Source organism: Falco biarmicus, chromosome 1 (genome assembly GCF_023638135.1).
Source record: "Falco biarmicus isolate bFalBia1 chromosome 1, bFalBia1.pri, whole genome shotgun sequence".
Taxonomy (NCBI): domain Eukaryota; kingdom Metazoa; phylum Chordata; class Aves; order Falconiformes; family Falconidae; genus Falco; species Falco biarmicus.
The window spans coordinates 36,839,817-36,845,891 of record NC_079288.1 but is presented as its reverse complement, the minus strand read 5'-3'; positions in this window follow the sequence as shown (position 1 = coordinate 36,845,891).

Sequence of the window (6,075 nt, the reverse complement as noted above, 5' to 3'; positions counted from 1 at the left end):
TTTGGAGTAAGTTTATTGAAGTAATTGAGCTTCAGTCAACTGTAGTCACAACTGCATTTCAGACAGAAGGATTTGGCTTATTTTTCTAATTTAATATCTTTATCGGTATGAAAACTAAGAGTTTCCTGAACAGTAATAACATACCATGGAATACTTCCTTTTCTCTGCTGGAATATATTATTATAGATAAGGGTCAATGACATGCACAAAGGAGTGATCCAGTAGTATACTACATACACAGAAAATTGGTTGCAAGCGTATTCTCAGTGCTTGGTGCAACTCTGTACTTAAATTACTCTAAATCCTTCAGGGACTCAAGGTCATCAGTTAATTGTAATATGAGGCCATTGAAGTACTAGGGAACTGAACTTTTACTGCTAAGATTTGGGATTCTTGGTGCCTTTCTTAGAGTAAAAAATGACTCACAAAAACAAAAGGAAATCATAAATTTGTCTCAATTATAATTTAGGTTCTAGAAAAACAAGATGCTATAATATACCTTAAAATATACCTTTAAGTACACTGGGTCATCTTTGCTAAATTCAAAAGATTGATACTAAGGATTATTTTTTCCCAGAAGATCAGATTTTACAGTTAACAACCTCATATCTACTGTATAAAAAAAAATAATCAGTGGGAGATGGAATTGTGTGCCCTCCTGAACATGTGATGCCAAATCCTTGTTTACCCTAAGCTGGTACACCTCCAGCCTCAACAGAATTGCTAGAAAGATAGGGAGAAGGCTGCACACCCTTGCGACTGACTGTGCTCTAAGCAACTGTGTTCAGTGCGGTGGGCAGAGTTACCTGGGTGCTGCAGTCTCATTAACTCTTCCAGCTAATCTCCCTCTGTCCCATTCCCTGAGGCACAAAGAAGTTGCGGTCTATTTCTACCGGCCTGACACTCTTCTCTCTCTAAGACCAAACATTATATTATGATCACAAGTAAAACAACTATGTATCTATCAAACAATCTAACTACATACATATTTCTCTGATCATGGCAATTGTTAGCCACCTTTTCGTAAAAATGGCTTATTCAATTTTCTTATCTTAATGGATACAGCCTTTATAGCAATAAAGCTAATGACAGAACATGTCCTGCTCCAGCTGCTACACAGAAAGAACTCAGCCTTTTCCAGAGGCTTATAACCAATTGTAAATATAAATGAAACCCATGTGGCATTTCTCTGAAAGCCGCTGAGAGCATAGGCTTTCTAAATGCCATTTCCTGTATTTTCATAAAAGCATTTCAATCTGCATCAACTTATTACTAGACCAATAAAAGCTCCTCTTCGGGCACAAGGCCAGACCCTACTAAGGGTGTTGCAAGGTTAGTATCAGCTGGGCACTGCCTAACTTACTCAGGTTTGTCAGTAGTGCAATGTAAGTTAAGGCTTCCCAGGTGAAAAGCAAGTGCAATTTTATGCACACTGCCACTTAAAAACATTCCGAGCAAATATTTTTTATAGCACAAAAAAATACAACAATCAGTTTCTGTATAAAACAGAAAGCACAGGAGACAATAACTTTGAAACTACAGTAAATACAGCTAAATTGTATTATAAACATTACAAACTAGACCCATGGATTAGAAAAAACAGTAAAATTCTTCTAAATGAACACCTAGTATTATTTGCACCTGTGCCACCATAAGCTGTGATCCCATCACAAATTTCACATGAGGCTGATGAGTATTTGGACACTAAAGAATTCAAAGAAATAGCCACTGAAAGAAGCACCAAGAGCAGGAAGCTTGCTTCATTAGGATTAAACTTGATATCTACAACCTTACCTAGTTTTAGGGGGCACTATGGTACTGGAGGATCTGTCTTTTTAAGCACATAATAAAATGGAAGTTCTGACAATCTGAAGTTATTAAAGATCCTATGGTAACCTCTGCAGGAACACAAGCGTTAACACCTGCATCCTCATCAGACTTCAATTGATTAAATGTTACTGTCCTCACTTCTCTTTCAGTTTGAATATAACACTTCTTTATCATTCCAGTCCTTCAAAGTACTATCTTGCGTGAATGTGCATTAACACACCTCAGACTCCATTTGAGCCGTTGCTGTATTGAATAGCTGAAGTAATTAGTGTAATTTGTCCCTTAACTTTCTGACAAGGTACTGTAACACCTAAATAGCTAGTAATTGTGAAACAGCAGGAAATGCCAAGATAAAAGAAAATTCATATGCACGCAGTGCTTTTCTTATTTACAAAGCACACAAGAAGGAGTGCAAACTTTGCATGTCTTTTAAGTTGTCAACAGTGATACTGACGTACACCATTGGAGAATCTCTTCCACTCTCTTACCAGTAAATGCTGGAGCTGTTGACCATTTCATTCAGTTCTTTAGTACTTTACAGTCAGTGTTTTAATCTATGCCAGTATGTTCCAAATTTGTTTACATTAAGGCTGCTTCACACCATTCCTGAGTGATGCAAGGCAGTCATACTATAATTGAGAATTAGTGCATTGTTCACTTTGATTACTCAGTGAGTTATTACAGGGCGCATACACTCTCCACCTTCTGAAATTACCAAAACCCATGGAGTTAAGTTTACATGGTAGTGAGCCTGATCTAGCAAGTCCTACTATTGAGCTTCACATTCGGGTCATACCCTGAAAGCTTAGCATGTGGACAGGAAAATCTTCCAACTATTCACAATTAATATGTAGATACTAATATAAATAAATAATGAATTCTGACTGGGTAGTGTTTACAGCCAAGTTGAGATGCAAATGTATACACAGAAGGCAATGGAGAATCAGGAACATGCTGGTTACTGCTCTGATTTTAAAGTTGAGTAATCATACAGTAAGAACCAAATGGGTAAATATTCATACATCTAGTCTTCTTAAATTCAGTGAAGACTAGATGATAATGACATTAAAAATCTACTAAATACAGTTACTAACTCACAGAACTCAGACACATGTGATCATTACCTACCATACTGAATCATTAACCATTCTGGCAAGGAACTAAAGTAGTACCATATCAACATCCGTTTGAGGAGTTTAAGACATACAATCTAGAGTACCCACATTATTTCAGATGTAGATTCCCATTTTATTCTCCTGCAGGCAAGTACAACATTCTATACCCAAACGCCTGTTTAAAAACAAAACCCAGGATCTGCATAATGGGAAAGATGCATATTATCACATGAAAATCTGACCACGAAGTCAGTCATGAAACAAAATATGAGTAAATCTGTGGTATGTTCACAGAAGATTGTGCAGTAAGAAATAAGGATCTTCGATTGTCAAAACTATATACCCCACACTATTATAAAAGATGTCACCATGTGAATGTATTCATGTATTACTGCATATTTAAAGATGTCTCAGAGTGGTATTCAATTAACTACAACAACATTAAAACACAGAGGATGCTGCTTCCATTGTGAAAAGAGGCAGAACCTTTCCTTTGAAAATGAGGAAAGATTCTCTAACATTGAGAGGCACAAACATTTGGCTACCTGGAGATACAAAAAACAACATCCAAAAAAAGTAGCTTATTCTTAGCTGGAAATATGTTCTTCTCCACCTAGAAAAAAATGGCAGCAGCAATTTCTCTTTTAAGAAGTCTCAGAACACAAGAACATGCACACACACACATCCCTCCATTTATGCCATGCTGTAACTCCCATTCCTGTCAATATTCAATATAAAAGTTTTCTTTGCAGGTAGGCACATCTAGGTTTCCAGCCCTTGGTGTCTCTGGAGAAGTACATAAACAAAGGTGAGTGGGGGAAGTACTTCCAGAGCAGCACTGAGAAGATAGCTTCGCACAGATAAAGGGCTGGGGGGAAAATATTTATCTGTGAGATTTCAAGGTTTCACTTTATATTCTTCTCCAAAAACTTCTGGGAAACTATTACTAAAACTTCAAAAGAAAAAAAAGCAAACATCTGGAGATTTCTGGGCCTTCCATTTTCTTGCTGAATAATGTACAATAGTAACTTTATGTTCATATTACCAACAAAAACTCACTGCTTGTTAAGTGGAACTTCACTAAGGTCCCTGATCCTCTACCAGGAAATACTGCTGGCCCAAGATTTTCACACAAATGAAAAAAATCTCATGATCTAGTGTCTTGCCTTACCACATAAAGGTATGTACAGAGCAGTGACATTTAACTAAGGAATGGAAAAGCCATTTTAAAGTGGTAGCTTTGTTCAAGCATCCAGTGACAACGTGTCATTTTGTATCAGAACACATGGGATTAGACTGTTGTGTTTAGATAGACAGTAAAATCTAATATCTGAACTATTTCCCCTTATGAAACTTCAAACATAAACAACCGTATTTTTGCACAAAAGGAAAGAAGATTGAGACTCAAATGAACAGCCTGGAAAAGCAGAAATGTTGATAGGAATAGCAGTCTTTCCCCTGACTGATGGTAGAGATAATGATTCATACATCCATACACTTAAATGGTTGTCTTTACCCATGACTGCTATCTAATTAATGTGAGCCATCATTCATGTAAAAGAAAATTTTTGCTTCTGGAAAAAAAAAAAAAATGCTGCAAACTGCCAGCAGTGACAGTGCTAGAAACATGCCAATTAGAGTGAATTCTGCCAAACAGAAAAAGGGCACAAAACACTGGTTTCCAAGCAACTGACATTATGAAGTATTAAATACATTGAAAACTAAAATTGGCAGATAAATGTTTCACCTTCTCAGTTAGTACTGTTTCTCTCCTCTTCTTAACTCTACGCTGCCTCTCGTTCCTGCTCTTACTGACTACACTGCATCTTCCAGTAAACTCTATGAATTAAGGAATGCCAACTTATAACTCTAAGCACCAACATCTTTTTTGCCTGCATACATTAGAATAGGATTGGTATATATTCACAGGTAAGGATGGACAAGGTCATAACTAGAACTCCAGAAATAACATATTTCTTGCCATTTAAATCACAGAATTGAAATGGGTTTGTATTAAAGTAAACTACAAAGCCACTAGCAGGAAAAAGAAGTAGGAGAAACTGCTCTTCAGGTAACAGTCTAACTGTTGTTGCAGGCATAAAGAATGCATTAGTAGAGGTTAGGCTTCCTGCATGCAGAGCGACTTACAGAGATTTGCCTTCAGGAAACGAACCATTTTAAAGAGCTGTCCAGTTCCTAATTTAAAACATAAAAAGCATCCAGTTGAATACTGTTAAACTGCCAGCAGCTTGACATTTATTTAACTAGCACAGCACAGTGAAACAGATGCACAGGAGCTGTTTTCTTCAAACTATGGGAAACACAACACAGAGGTTTAGCATGCCCTTTTTGCAAGTAAAGGCTTGACCAGCTCATGGAATAGCATGGACACTTCTCCTTTGACCTTGCAGCTCAAAGCTGTCAATTCCTAGACATCGCTGGCCGAGGAGGACCACAACTTGTTATTTTTACATGGGCACCTACACTTAGATGACTGTCACTACATACAAAGTTTCCATCAACTTTCCTACCTCCTTTTTACACATTTTCAACTAGTTTCATTTGAGGCAATATGCTAATTTTTACTAATTTTTGTGGCAATGTTTAACAACAAGGGAATTTCCAGTACACTTAAATGGTCTTGGTGGGCTGAATTAGAGCACAGAAGTGATTTATGGCAACCTGCTTTTATTATGGATTAACAACTACAAGCTTCCAATGCTTTGGTAAACTCTTGCTGTGTAACTGTTCTTACATCTTTCTACAATTTCCTACTTATAAAGACTTCTACTTTCTCAGTTCTCATATAATACATCCTCACACAAGTGTGGATTACTGAATATAATTTCTGGATCCCATTTACAGATATCATTGGAAGAAAGCAATAAGAAAGGATCTCCTTCAGAGTGGAATGTCATTTCAAAGGGGCTGTGCTTCTTGAGTTTGCTTAGTTTTGCTAAGAATAGTAATAGAAATGAAACAATAATCCTTAGCTCAAAGCTGAAGATATCTGAATGCTCAAGGACAAAGCTGTTGTCTTTTCTGCCATACTGTATTACACCCACTGAATCTGACATCAGGAAGTACTTAGTCAAGTAAATCAGAGCTACTTTGTGTCTACATGGGCAGT